The 15,309-nt window shown below is 39.3% G+C and overlaps 1 protein-coding gene and 1 long non-coding RNA gene across 4 annotated transcripts in view; both read right to left on the bottom strand.

Annotated features, from left to right (window-relative positions):
* Positions 1-15,309, bottom strand: part of NYAP2 (neuronal tyrosine-phosphorylated phosphoinositide-3-kinase adaptor 2) — a 132,698-nt gene that overhangs the window by 33,848 nt on the left and 83,541 nt on the right. The gene's annotated exons all lie outside the window — the stretch shown is intronic.
* On the bottom strand, positions 9,006-14,953 carry LOC147651282 (uncharacterized). The gene is made up of 2 exons (XR_015274703.1): positions 14,873-14,953; positions 9,006-9,163 (listed from the first exon to the last, which is right to left on the bottom strand). It is a non-coding gene; the product is annotated as an uncharacterized LOC147651282 (long non-coding RNA).

Here is a 15,309-nt window from a genome sequence, read left to right as displayed (position 1 = left end):
CTGAGGGGCCCATGCTGAACTCAGGGCAGGACTGACAGTCTGAGTTGTTCCTCTCCCAGTCACGCCCAGGAACTGGGGCTGTTCAACAGGGATCACCATTCAGATGATACAGTCCCAGAAAAGGAGCACATTCAAATCACTTTGATTTGCCTGTGGCTCAATACCCTACAGACTGCTACCTGTGGTAGAGCAAACAGGGGAAGACGCACTGTCAGACATCTGTGATGGGTAGAGACCCCACCTGAGCACAACAGTGACAAAATCTCACCTTGTTTTGGGTTCTTTGACATTCCAGTCTGCAGATGACCTTAATGAGTAACAACACAGTCAGCCTGAGGTTTCCTCAAGAAAACGTCGTACAGGAAACATGAAAATATCTAACTGGATATGCAGTTCAAGATATAATCATTAGTGTATTTCATTAATTACTATTGGTTAATAGAAAAATTTAATGTTGAGGATATCTTACCACAGCCTTCAAGTAGTAACACTGCATGAGAAAATGATTAAACCACCCTGGGCTGTAAATAGGTTTCAGTGACATTTTATTGTGACAAAGATCTTCAAAACTCAATCCTCTTCCATGAACTTCTAGGTCACTTACCTACTTTAATGTATGTAAAAAGACACTTCAGTGAAAATCCAAGTGTTTGTTTTTCCTAGTTGGTAACCCCAGCAGGGTACAAGGTTGAATAACAGTCTGTATCAATATAACATGACATCTGCCTTTCAGGGACCTTTGCTACGAGATGTCTGTGACACAGATCTGTCTGTGACTGCACAGACAGACCTGCTAATACAAGGATCTGTGCAAAGAGAGGAAGAGCCCAAATTATTACCAGAACTTGAACTGTTTCTGTTGACAGCATCGAGATATCAAAAATACTGATGTGTTTTTTCACATAACAGATGCATGCAATCATATGTGATTTTTTTCTTCACACCAATAACATTCACTTTGAGATACTAATCTGGGAAAAGGAAAGATAAAAACGAAGTTTCAAAATTCTTTGGAAATGCACACATTTCTCTTTCCCACTAGTACTGGATGGTGTCTAGATTACAATTTATTTTTCACAGCAAAAGAAGAGAAAGACAGACTAGAATGTGTTTGTAGGAGTAAGAATTGAGCCCTGCAAGTGCCCTACCAAATAGAGTTAATTTAATATGTCATCCAGCTGCTGCTGGAAATGCTGTGACTACCTTAGTGAAAACCTTCTCTGTGTGTGCCTCATTGACACTACTTGAACACCACCCCTTGAAATCTCACACACATGCAGTCAGCCCTTGTCACAGCAGAAATGCTCTAGCTGAGTGTGTAGCTAAGGATTTATCTACTTCAGTTTACTTAACAGAGAAGCATTTGTACTTGTTGCCTGATAAAAAAGATTTGTGCATTTTAGTTTTATTGTCAGCTGATTCAAAGCACAGCAGTTCTCTGCAACCAGCTGGAAACTGTGGAACTATTCAGACTAAATAAAGATTTGGTTTATAGTATAGTTCTTTATAAGGTGTAGAAAATCAGTTTTCACCTGGCTGTCTAGACTTTGTAAATTTACATTCCACTATCCTTTCTTGGGGATTTTCAGTTCACAGTTTATCTGAAAAGTAATATATCCCAAAAATGAAAAGCAGATTGAAATAGATTATAATGTCATGTAACTCATCACAGGGCCTGAATCATTATTATTTGGTGATCATTATCAGTAACAATGATACACAGACAGAAAACAACATGTCAGTGATTTATGTAGTTTTCTGTAATATTACTTTCCAGCTCACTTGTGAATACAAAAATGAAAAAGAAAATTATTGCCTCACTTTTAGTGCAATATTTTGGGGAATATTTTAGAATTTCAGCTTCTTTAATAAAGGCCACCAGGAATCATACTCAAACTGAATTAAAAAAAATAAATAAAAATCACTCTGCTACTTCTTGGTCGACTGAAAGAGCACTTCAGTTCTAGTGTGCTCAGGACAGCTCCAGAAATGCAGAATGCTCCCCTGCCAGGTCTCAGCCCATCACTGGCACACTTGTTGACTGACCCAGCCGCTTGGATGTTTTTATCTTGTCAGTTACCTCCTGCTGCAAATGTAGCTCTCCTTGGAGCAAGCTCAGTGGCACAGATTATTGTGTCTCATAAGAGCACATTCCCTGCTCCACGTTTTGGCTCCTGCAGCCTGGCACAAGGCATTGGCACAGAGCAGAACACGCCTGTAGCTGCTGGCTGTGGTTACCTGTGGGGTGGGGATCCTATCATCCACTGAAGAGCAAACCAGGATGTTTTACACAGAGTAACCCTTTACAAAGCTACGGCAGGAATTAAATGGCCACTTTATCCCTATTGATCCCATCCTGAAAAGAGGATCTCTTACCAGTCAGGTATTTCTATGTATACAGACACACAGCTGAAAGATAGCAGTAGCTGCTGCACAGCTCTTTTTAATTTGTTTTTTTGTTTGGGAAGTGCAGAAACATAGGTTGGATCTAGCTTATCTTGTGTTGTTAAAAACCTTAATTTGGAGGTAGGAAATATCAAAGTTCAATATTGTGCTGGGAGCTCACTGAATCATATGGTGGCCACCAGAAAATCTTTTCACAGTTAAGTGCTGCTTTTTGAAAAGCTAAAATTATTAGGGAAAGCATCTTTATTGTTCAATACTTCTTCCACCAAAATGGTACATAAAAATGTAAATTTCAAGAAATAATTCACTGCTTTAAATATTTATGGACACAGTTGGTTAAACTGCCATAAAGGCACTCAAATGTTTCAAGCACTTTCAGCTGTCATTGTATTTCAATATTTAAAGATATGCATTTTTCTTATTTATTTAATCTGAATCTCAGACTTTCCCATTCAAAGTATAAGATGGTTAAAATCTCTTATAGGGTCCATATTTTACAAATAAAATATAATCTTCCCTCTATGAAAGGTCCCCTCATAGCTGAGCACTAGGTGAGGCTGGCACATGAGCTGTGATGCTAGAAAACCTGGAAATACTAAAGGAAGTGAGAAACAAACTGAGTCAGTTACAACTTGGACCTAAGGAAACTGAAATTACAGCTACAGAAAACATCTTACTTAAAAAGCTATCATTCAAATGAGTATAACTCTGTGGCCAGTCTGCCACTCTGCTCTTAAACACAAATTAATTTCAGGTCCAGGTGGCTTCTTAGTACAATGCTAAGTGATAAACAGCAGAGCCCTTATTACTGTTTGGGGTTTGGGGTGAAGAAAGAAAAGCAATTGTCTTAAGGAATTTAAAAGGAGGATTGCTCTCTGCCATCTCTCTCAGCTGTGAGCTGAAATGTATAAGCTAATCCATACATTATTAATTTATTCCTTTTTTTTTTCTTTGTGTTTGTTTTAAACCTAAATAAATAATATATCACTCTAGGCAGAACTCACATTCCAGGGGAAGAAAATGGTCTAAAATTCAGCACTCACATACAGGTGCAAAGCAAAATCATTCAGGGTGGGGTTTGGATGTGAGACAGAACTCCTGATCTCCTCCAGCCTCGGCTATCAGACCTCACCTTGTCTGGCCACATGGCCCTGGCTGAGGGAGCACAGAGCATGCCAAGGGCAGAGGGTGCAGATGCAGGATGAGAGTGCAGCCAGCACGTGGGAGTGATGGTCGGTGCTGGCTGGAACATGCCCCAGGCACAGCTCCACCAGTGTCCCTCCTGCTGCTGCCGGTGCCCGGCTGAGCCACCCCTTCCACGGGCGCTGCACGTAGAGCAACGCCAAGCCTTTCAGAGAATCCCAGAGTTTCCTCCAGCTGCACCCCAGGGCTTTTTATTTACCTTTACTACACATTTAAGAATTAGAGCTGCCTTTTAATGGATTTCCTGATGTGTGGTGCTTTGTCTGATCTTGTCAAATCTGATGATTTGTTGTAAACTTATCCCAACCTCTCCCAAAGAAAAATAACCAGCTATTAATACCACACACGTGAAACATGGATAATGCTCAGTGTTTCAGCCATTAAAAAAAAAAAAAAAGAGTATATTATACTGTCAGTGAAACTCATATCCTCATCTTTATTAACTATAGTGGTTTATTCTGACTTCATCCGCTTGTTAATTAAGCAGAAGTTTGCTTTGCATATCAATTTTTAATACCCCCTTTTTACAGCTAAGTGAGAGTTGCAGCAGCCAGCTTGTTCAAGCTCTGACCTAGTTCCATGCAAAATCAATAGAAAGCCTGAAAGTCTCACAAACTATCTAACATTTAGGGAAGACGTGGCTGAACTGCTTCTTGGTGTTCACGGAGCACATTTCTGTGAGCAGTCTTTCTGTGAGCCTTTTTTTGTTTTATACAGTGAAATCCAGTGGAGATCACATTGGCCTGCTACAGACAGCCAAGGGAGGGAAAGAGGGATTGCTGAGGAAAATGCATTTAGCTGATTTTCTGTGGCTGTCCCAAAGCTGCTAAATGTGCAATCCTGGTTAATAAAACAAGAGAGGAAAAGAAAAAACCACAATACAGCTAACTGAAGACTAATAAAAGGGATAGATTATAGCAAAATATTTATACCATAGATTTATCAACCAAGGCTTTAGAAAAAAAAATTCAATGACAATTATGGAAGTTATGATCTGATTAAAAAATAGAAGAGATTTCTTTAACTTGCAATAAACTTCAGCTGCTGGCATTAATCCCTTAAAAGACAATTTTTTAAAAACTCACCAATGTAAGACATATTCAACATTATTTGATGCCCTATGGTAAGAAGAAAAGTCCTCTTGTATATTGATTGAAATAAAGGAAAACCTGGTTTTACTCATAAATAAGGAGAGACATTTTTGATCCCTGGAAGTGTTCAAAAAATGTGTGGATATAGCACCTGAGGACATGATTTAATGTTGAACATGGTGGTGGTGCTGGGCTGACAGTTAAAAATAATGATCTTAGAGGTCTGTTCCACCCTTAATTCTATGATTCTATGATTGATCCAAGATGATGATATTTTGGCATATATTACAGGAGTGATGACAATCACCTATTTCCAACAGGGCCATCATTATTTCTTAATTATTCACTCTGTTCTTGATCTTTCAATTTCCCATGTTCTGCTGCAAATAACATCACAGCCCCATCATCTGACTGAAGAGGCCACATCTGGAAGATATGCACTTTACAGATGTACTACTAAAGTAAATAAAAGCAATGTCCTGGGACTTTCTACATTATATAAAATGGCAGTCTACTAACAAGTTTTCTACTTAATTTAGACAAGTCACAATTCTATAACTAAGCAGAACACTTTATTATCTGACATTCACTGCATTTTTCTTTTTTTATCATTTTCCTTTCAGACCTTGAAATACTGGAAATTGGTGACTTGCATTCAGAAAAACCTTAACAGAAGCCTCTGTCCTCTGGTGCCTTGTTGGGCAAAAACCTAATTACAGCAAGTCAAAGGGAATTCTGTTATTAACTTCAACAGAGCAAGGGTTTTCCTTCCAGCAGTTCTTAGCTGGGGCTAGGCAGCCATGCTGATTCATATGAATGTATGGAATAACTGATGATGGGGAACTGCAAACATTTCTCTTTCAAAGCTTGTGCACCCAGATCTGCTGATAATCCAGGCTGTGCTTTCAATTAAAAAACTAAATGTGTACAGATACATTTCATACCCATAGGTGGGTATGAACAAGGTCTATGACTGTCAGCAACAGATAGGATCTAAGCAGGAGAAGGAAGAAGCCTAGACTGAAAAGTCTGAGTGTAGCAGGCTTGTGAAACTTGGGTTTCACTGCCATTAGCCTTGGACTAATTAGCATTATGCATTGCACATAAGCACAGGCTGCTATGCCCACCCTAAATTCTATAATGAACAAAGAAGACACTGTTAATGAAACCTGTAATGAAACTGTGGAAGTCAGTCTCTATAAAGGTGGCCCAACTCTTACCTGGCATTTGATTTGAAGAGATGGTACTTACTTAAAGGTTTTCCTTCTCAGACTCATTAATTTCACCTCTCACTCATTCTGCTATTCAGTCCCTTAAAATACACCCTTGATATTTGAATGAAGGCACAATGGTTTGATGGGTCCTGCGCACACTCTAGCACAGTATGGCAAGAAATCATAAGACAAGAGTGAGCCAAAAGAGCTGAAGTATAGAGACATTTCAAGAAAAATGTTTTTGTAGAAAGTTCATGACCTTATGTTTCAAAGCTTCACTTCAAAAACATCAATCTTTCATGGAAGTCCTGACTATATTAAACTTGTCAACACTCTTTTGTCAAGTTTTCTGCTGAAAAACAGCCTTTGAACTCTTTCAGGAGTTTGAAGGCAAGGTTTTTCCATTTTTTGAACACTTTAATTTCTTCTAAAGAGCATGTTTTTTCCAGATTCAGTAGTAAATTTTAGTCAGAAAATGAAGATATAGTAAAGGATACAGATTGTGGAAACTGGGGACAGAAACCCTCACTTTCGTATGTGCACATAAAAATATCAAAGCTGAAGTGAAAATGAATGCTTTCCTGTCTATTTTGTCTATGCTTTAACTAGCTGTACGAAAAACATTTTTATTAATGCATTTCTCTTTGTTGGCTTCATTAATGAATTAGAAAATTTGCCTTTCATTATTAGAACATGAATGACAATTGCACAGCTCTCCTTTTATCCAGTATGTTCCAGGGAATCCTGACACTTCCTGGACACTGACCTCATCTGAATCTTGTTTTTACAGAGCCAGGCACAAGCAAATAATATTGCTGTGCAGCCTCTGTGCCTAGCTCTAGGTCAGGATACCAAGAAATTTTTTCTCTGCAAGTAAATGCTTAAGATTTCTCCCTGTTACATGATGAAACCTTTATGTCATCTGGATTTCTCTGCATTTTAACAGAATTAATTATTTTAGGCCCTCCCCACTTTTTAATTAGAGGTTTCATTTTGTGAACTGGTTTTATTCTTGCTAGAAAAGTAACTATGAAGCCATGCCAGCACAGACTTCCGATATTGAGGAAATAAGTAGAATTGCAGATGGTCTTGTAACAGCTCTGGATGATGTCTGTGCTTGCAAGGCCTTACTATTATTGTCTTCACAAGTGTGCAGAGCAGCTACTGTGGCTGGCACAAGATTCTGTCTGTGTTACAGCACATCCAAACTACATACAAATTACACAAACATTGCTGGAGCAGTAAATTAACTACAGATTTCCTCGAAGAAGGTACTTTTTTGAGTCATGAATTCAAATTCACACACAAAAATAAAGTAATTGCCATCTTCAGTAAAATTAAACACACAGCTTCTCTCTTTCAGATGAGTAGTTACAAGAACAATGGTTCTCCTTACTCATTCTTAAATGCCAGATAAAGTGCTAATTGCATGTTACTGTTTCCACAATAAAATAATTATTAGGGATGGATAATTGTTCAGAGGAGTGAAAAGAACATGAACCTTCACATCAAATTGAATGTAAAGGAACCTGATTTTTTAACATGCATGATTATCCTCACAGTTATTTCTTCATTGTTCCTGTACTTTTCACCTTATGTATAGCTAGCATGTTTGTACACCACAGAAATTTCAGTTTGATACTTGAATAATTTACACATATAACCTAAATAAAACCATTTCCAACACTTTGATCTTTCTTATTACTGATACAGCCTTGGAAGGTTCAGAGAAAAGTTCAGGGGAAGCACGTCTACTTTTCCTTCATTAAGAGCCCAATACTCTTTATCAGAATATTTAATGAAAGTAGATGAGGAAATGGCATCAAACTGGACCAGGGGAACTTCAGGTTGGACATCAGGAAGAACTTCTTCACTGAAATTCTCTCTCTTCACTGAGAGAGTTTTCAAGCATTGGAACAGACTCCCCAGAGACATGATAGACTCTCCATCCCTGGAACAGTTCAGGAAATGGCAGTCTATGGTTCGTTTGGCAAGGTGGTGTTTGGTCTAAGGTTGAACCCCATCTTGAAGGTCTTTTCCAGCCTCAGTGATTCTATGGATACATTAGATAATACACGAACAAAAATGTGTAGCACATCATCTCTTCATTCACTACTCAGCATTTATATTCACTGCAACATTCTGGAAGCCAAAGTACAGAGTGGTTTTACAAGAAACAGCAATCTAGGACAAAGAGAGGACCCTCTTGTTGCAATTTATTATGGGATCCCCTGAAGTACATCTTCAGGGACCTTTGGATTGGGTCTTTAATGATGAGGTTTAAAAAATGAGCTTGCGCAGGCAGGAACCAAATCAGTCGTGCCAAAAAAAGTGTGTCCTTTAAAAATGGCTATATAAACCACTCAGCCCAAGATATTGCCAGGGTTTGTTACACAGATCAGTAAGGTAAAAGCATTTTAAGAAATATAAAGAGGAGAAATAGCAGTCTGAGATACTGGATGTTGGAAGTGAGGGAATGAACCTTGTTCCTGCCTGTACTCCCCACAAAGTTCCCACCATCTTATCTTAAATCACTGAAGTATCATGTAAGAAGAGATAAGGCATTTAATTAAACCCTTTCCTTTGTAAAGATGCAATAACAGCAGTTCAAGAAATCATTGCATCTGCTTTCAGATCATAAGCTGGTGTGCAAAAGTGTTTAGTTTAACAGTGACCTCAAGCCACTCCTCTAGCTATGATGTAGATTTTCTAGTTACTGAAGAAAAAAACCACAGATTTCTGTTTTTTTCTCTCATGATTAATTTTGAGGAAACTGTTATGATCTCCTCTGTTTGAAACTTGTGCAGTATTTCACCATCCTAAAGTTCACAGTCCTTGGTTTGGTGGTGGTGGCATGGTCTGGGAGGTTTTGATTACTTTTCCTAAACAACACTGGGGTCTCCTTCCCTGAGATTTGGTTTAAGCAAAGAGACTTAAATACTTTCTCTATACACTTACCTGTGGAAAGTGTCAAATGGAGTTCCAAGTGCTTTATGGACACTGTGTGATTGACAACAAACACAGACCTTCCTGCTAATAATCTCTAGTTCTGCTTTTAGGACTTGACAAACAAAAATGCACTTTAATCCTATTGCAAAGAAAATTTGACTCTTAATTCAGAAAATGATGCATTTCCAGGTCCAGTGCTTGGTGACAAAGAGAAGTTCTGAAAGAGCTGGCAGCTTGTGCTCTGAAGCCACTGGCACTGCCAGCCCAGCCGGCTTCATCCGATGTGTCTGCGCCAACTTCCTGAGTGGAGGAAACATAAATAACCCTGCACCATTCAATTAAATCAAAGTACTTCCATTCCTATCCTCCTTTTATCCTTAGCTCCTTCACAACAGGACCTGATACCCTACACTGACACCACATCCCCTGAAAAAACCACAGCGGGAAATTTTAATAGAATGTATTTAGCAGTTTTGTTGGAGCCAATATATGCTTATGGAAAACATCACCCAATTAAGTATTTCTTGCCATTAAGATTGAGCACCCATAAGTTGGTCATAAATTGTGTGGTCCTGTTTGAAACAGAAAGGCAATAAACTCTCCAATTCAGCATCCTGCTGTATCACTGCACCATTTTGAATACAAGCTGTTCTAGTCACAAAGGACACATTTATTTTCTTGAAGCCAGAGACACAGATGGTATAAACTGGAGTACCTCTCCTGATTTCAAATAAAAAGCGGTGATTTATAAGTGCTGAGGATTTGGTCTAAAGGTCAAGATATTTCTCTGGCTTAGAAAGCTCTGTTCAGGGGAGTGGGGAAAATCAATGGCACTTAAAACTGAGAACCTATTATCATTATCCATGTCCTTAAGTGAAGCACATGTTCCTTTGCTTATTTCCAATATTGTGAATTATGTGCCAGTAGGCGAATTTAAGGCATTTTTCATCCCCTATTTTTAACAACTTTCTTACGCCTTACTGTACATTAAACTTAAACCTAAAGAGAATGTCTTTTTCATATCTTTACCTGAAACCATCTTTTACTTGAAATATAGCAGAGAGAGAATAGCTTTATCTCTTTTTTTTTTTTACCCCTTACAAGTTTATTTCTTCTTCAGAAAAAGAAATTTTATCAAGCAGTCAAGTAATATAAACAGAAAGAATAAATAAATCTGTATACATCAATCAGAGAGAGCAGCTGTTTCCAGAAAAACCTATGCAATTATTTATGAAATTATGTCTTCTTGAATGCTTCTGCATACCCTCAGAATCCCAGGAGGGCCTGATTTCCTGATGAGCCTAAATTGCTGAATTAGAAGAGGAGACAATGCCATGGTACCAATTAGCAAAAGTATTGCATGTCGTCTCAAAATGCTTGTTTTCTGTTTTAGTAACTGCATCTAACAAAGACATTCCTTCATCCTAAGCATGGAGGAACACCCCACCATCAATGACCTGAATGACTAAATGCCCTTAAAATGACCATACTCACTTTTGTGTCAAAGCAGCAAGACAATAAACACACAGCATGCATTTCAATCAAGGAACAGGTGTCCATTGATTTATCCATTGGAAACAAGTTCTCAAACCTGACATTACCCATGCTGCTGAGAAAGAATGGAATTACTGTCCTGCAATGCAAAATGGGGCAGTGATGGTGGAGCTGTGGCATGGAATTATTATGCTGGGATGTGCAAGGTGCCACAGGGCTGCTGTGCGTGCTTCCACACATTTCTCCTTTGTACCTTTGCTTTGCAGCTCACTGCTTCCCCTTCAGACTAAAAAAACTCATATTAAATGATGCTTTCCTGCCTTTTGTGGGTTTAGCTGAAAGACCTTACTGTCACTTCATGATTTTTCTTTCCAATTATTGTCTGTGATTGCTAATTGGGGAATGGCAGCTTCAACAAGAGTCTCCAGCTGGCTGGATTAGCTGATTAAACTGAAAATACTTAGTCCAGTGCACACCTTCCTTTGCTAGGGATCTGAGGACTAGTGTGGAAGGACAACAGCAGGCATGGCTGAAGCAGTGCTCAGGACCACTGAATTGCAAATCTTGGGGTTTTTTCCCCAGAAATTTGCCTCCTGAAGGATGCTGACCACCTCTGGACCCCACTGTGTACACTTCAGGCATTTTCAGTGCTGTCCCACAACATGTCACAGCCCCCAACAGACCTGTCCCCTAAGGGAGGACAGAGCTGTAGAGAACCAAGTGACCTTGGCACCTTTGTGGGTGCAGGTGTCCACAGCTCCTGCCCCAGATTTTCACTCACAAGCAAGTGTCTGCAGTCCTATCACTGATGCTGCTAGTCCTTGTCCTGCTGATATCTTGCTAGGTCAGAATAGATGTAGGAACTTTGCCCTCTTGGGGTTTGGCTAAATGAATTAACTGTGGTAAAATCATACCTTTCTAGGGGTGGATGAGTGTCACTCTTTTCAGGGCTGGTGTTCTCTTTACCTTTTCCTCTGGCACTTTCCTCTGCTCCCACTAAGTGTTTGCTTTCAGACCTACTTTCAGGACTGTCAAATGAGATGTGACTGTTTTGATCACCTCATTTAATCCCACACATATCATGGCTCATCAGACTACAAAAGCTTACTATTAGGGAAATGGATGCCTCTCCAGTGATGGAGAAATCAGTACACCTCTGTCTCAAAGTTATTCAGGAATAACCGAAAAGCTGTAGCTGTCTCATTAGACTGAATGTAACATTCATACTGCATAGAATCAATTGTTACAATGCAAGAAAAGGGACAGAGAATTAGGCTGACATCCCTTTAGATAAAAGTATGGAAAATAAATTAACCTGGAGGTTAGAAATCAGGTAGGCATTCAAATGGAATCTCTAATGCTGACTCAGCTGTGCAGTAGTTGAGCAATGGATGTAATGAAATATCTATAATGGTTTTTATGGCCAGCCTCATCTTGCAGGCAAGATTTTCCTCTTCAGGAGAACAGAGGCTGAGCAGGTATACAAATGAGAAGGTATGCACACAATGCCATCCCAATCCCACCTCCTTAGGCCAACATTTCTCATCCTAACTCTGTTAGAAATGCATCAACTGAAATCTTGCCCTAGACCCCTCATTCTGGACTTAATGCATGAAGATAGAGGTTAAATGGGCCCATGTGGGGTGAGTTTTCACTTGCATCTCCCAAACTCTGTCCTCCATCACACTGTTCTATCTAACAAGGAGCCCAAAACTGACCCAAAAATAGAATCACCTGGATTAGAGGGGACCTTAAAGGGACCATCTAATTTCAACCTCCCCATCACAGGCAGGGATGACATTCACTCGATCAGGCTGCTCAGGGCCCCATCCAATCTGTTTTTGGACACTGCCAGGGATGAGACAACCAATACTTCTGTGGATTTCTAGCTTCCTGGAAAGCAGCAGCATTAAAAAAAAGAAAAATAAAAAATTCTACTCTAGGTCTCAGCTGCCTGAAATCAGCCTAAACTCCTTTATAACAACTGATCTACTTCAGCATCCCTCCTCTCCGCTCACTAGTTGATATGTTTAGATTCTTAATTCAGTAGCAGCCAGGAAGAGGAAATGTTAATAATTATCTCAATTTTCAATCACTATAACTGATTTTTCAAAGCACGTTCACAAATTTCCTCCCTTTATGTGACTAGAAGCTGAAGAGTGAAACTTCGTGTAGGCAAACACCAAAGCAGCTCTGAAGCCCTGCAGAGCACCTCAGGAAAACAAAAACCTGAGCTGCTGTGCATCACTTGTTCTGATCTCACACCTTGTGCTCATCCAGAGTCAGAGCACACAGCTGAGGTCATTGCTCTCTTGTGCAGTTCATTAGGGTGAATGTTTGCAATAATTGCTCCAAACTGGCATGAAGCTCCCAGGAAAATGTGAGGAAACAGAAGCCTTAACAAATGGAAACAATCAATATACAGAAAGAAAGGTTGACCCTGACAAGGATTTACAGGACCATCTCACAAAGAAAGCTTTGGAGCCACGCACAGCCTGAAAGCCAGCGCGGTGCAGATGCACAGCAGCCTCTGTTCTGCTCTGTAGGATGCGGGGATGCCTTCAGGCACATGACTCCAGTGCTAGTTCCTCATGGAGTACAGAGTGTTTCTATGGTGCAGAAGTGACAGAAGCTCCGGAAAAGCTTCATACAAATCCCTTCCTCTCCCTCCATAAATCCCCTTTACTGAAGGACATGGCTAACACAGTGCACACAGTGATGACAATGGTTCCACACAGCTGGATCGAGTGGCCATACTTCAACACCTTCCAGCTGCTTCACAGAAAGGCACAGTGCAGCAGCCCAAGGACACCTGGCAGTGTTGGTACCCTTTAAATAGTTTCCCTCTAATCTCTGAGAACTGACATTTTATTTCACAGGGGTCTGCCAATTGTTAAGGCACACTGCCATGTTATCCCACAAAAATGCAGAAAGGATTAAGGAACAGTCAGTGACAATTAATACTTATCTTTTCCACTCTTCCACATTCTTCATGTTCTACACCTTTCTTCAGTTTTCTGTAGAGTTGTCTCCATCTTTTTTTTTTTTTTTCATAATGTTCCACCAATTATTTTTTTTTTAATTTCTGATTAGGCATTACAAATTGTCTTTGTTATTTTCTCCCCACTTTCATCATTGTCTGTATAACATATTTAAGATATTAAAAGCATACAAAAGGGTTTTTAAAAAACAGAACAATAAGTGAACTGCTTATAAAATCCAGATTGGCACATCACAGCTGCAGCCAGTGGATGCTGAGTGTGTTCATCAATGTTTGGAGCTTCAATGGATGCTCATATCCTCAGAAAATGTGGCCCTGAGGTGACAGACTCCTCATCACCACTGATTTACCCCAATTTTCCCATAACACAAGTGAACCCTAAAGAAATTAAATGGAGAAGAATACAAATGAAAAAAAATCCAGAAAAGTGAAGAAAATAATAAAGAAAGCCTAAAAGGGCAACCTTACTTGTACACTAAAGCTTTTGACTGGAAATAATTTTTGTGTAGTCCCACCTCCTCAAGAAAAAAACCTAACCAAACAAACAAAACATACCCACTCAAAAATGACACAAATTAAAAGCCAGCAAATACATTTGGAGTTTGCACTTGGATGCTGAATTTCCACAGTCAGTTTGTTCTAACCATAAAGATGAGAAAATTATCTCTGTAATTGCTGAAGTATTTTCCAAATAGACTTAGCTGAACATAAAATTTAGTATTGTGCTTTTTTTGAGACTAGCATATGGTAGTGAGAACTTCAGACAAGTCACAGGAGGCAGAGTCTTGGAGAGTCCAATGAGAAAGTTGCTTGAGATGTGGTCAGAATAATTTAATATTTTAGAAGAAAATATTCTTAATTTCCTAGAATGACTTTTTAAGAGTCATATATCTTCTTTTTTGTATGTTTATTATCCTCTAGATTATGGAAATCTTTCTGTATGCTGAGAACAAATTACCTTGACAGGGCAGTCCCAGTTAGTCCCACCCTGCATTTGCTCTCCCACTGCTTCAAACACACGGAACCACACCAGAACGGTGTGGGTGCCTTAGGCTTCCAGAGTGATTTGTAAGATCAAGGTTTCTTTAACATATCAGACGAGTAACCCAGCCTCCCCTGTCTAACACCATGTAAATAATGACATGTAAATGCAGCAGTCTGGTCAAATGCCACGTTCAAATCTCCCAGTTTAGATTCTTTACGGTGGATCATTTCAATGTAGAATTGAAAGACATAAAATGCCAGACCTGTATGTATTTTCTATAAATCTTGGAGTGTCTTCTACCTCTGCAATATCTGAACACAAACCTGATTCTTGCTCAGGGCAGTAATCCCACAGGATTAAGTCATACTGTAAATACCAGACAAATTACAATCAGATTAGATGGGCAGTCTGTTCATTTACTCAACACAGCTGCACTCCAGAGTCTTTTCACCACTGGTTCCTATAACATGAATATTTTTTTCTTAAATAAATGAACACAATTTCAATTTCATATCTCTCTTGTTCTTACCATTTGTGGCCAATAAGGAGCACATTTCTACTTCCTAAGGAGCAAAGAGAGTGCTCCTTGAGAGGCCAACAATGCTGTTCTTGTTACAGGTCTGCAGGACAAGATTTAGTTTAAATTTTTCAGTGAAAAGTACTTTGAAAGTTTTGCATTCAATTTCAGTCGAGTATAATATAGCAAACATGTTCTGGAGAACATGTATGAAACAGCAGCACTGACATGCTGAAACTTCCCAGGACTTGCAATATTCATGGCAGGAATTTCTCTGGGTTCCAAACTTGCTTACACTGGTGAGTGTACAAACCTCACTGGGTAGAACTGGTGTAGCATGGGATTTACAGGAGATTTCTGCTCACTTATGAGTAAGAAGAATATTTAATAATGTTCAGTATTACCTGCCAAAATCTCTCTAGCACTTCACTGAAATTATTTATAAATGT

This window comes from Cyanistes caeruleus, chromosome 10, assembly GCF_971803275.1.
Source record: "Cyanistes caeruleus chromosome 10, bCyaCae1.hap1.1, whole genome shotgun sequence".
Lineage (NCBI taxonomy): Eukaryota > Metazoa > Chordata > Aves > Passeriformes > Paridae > Cyanistes > Cyanistes caeruleus.
Note: the sequence above shows the minus strand (reverse complement) of the source record. Positions and strands in the feature narration are given on the sequence as shown.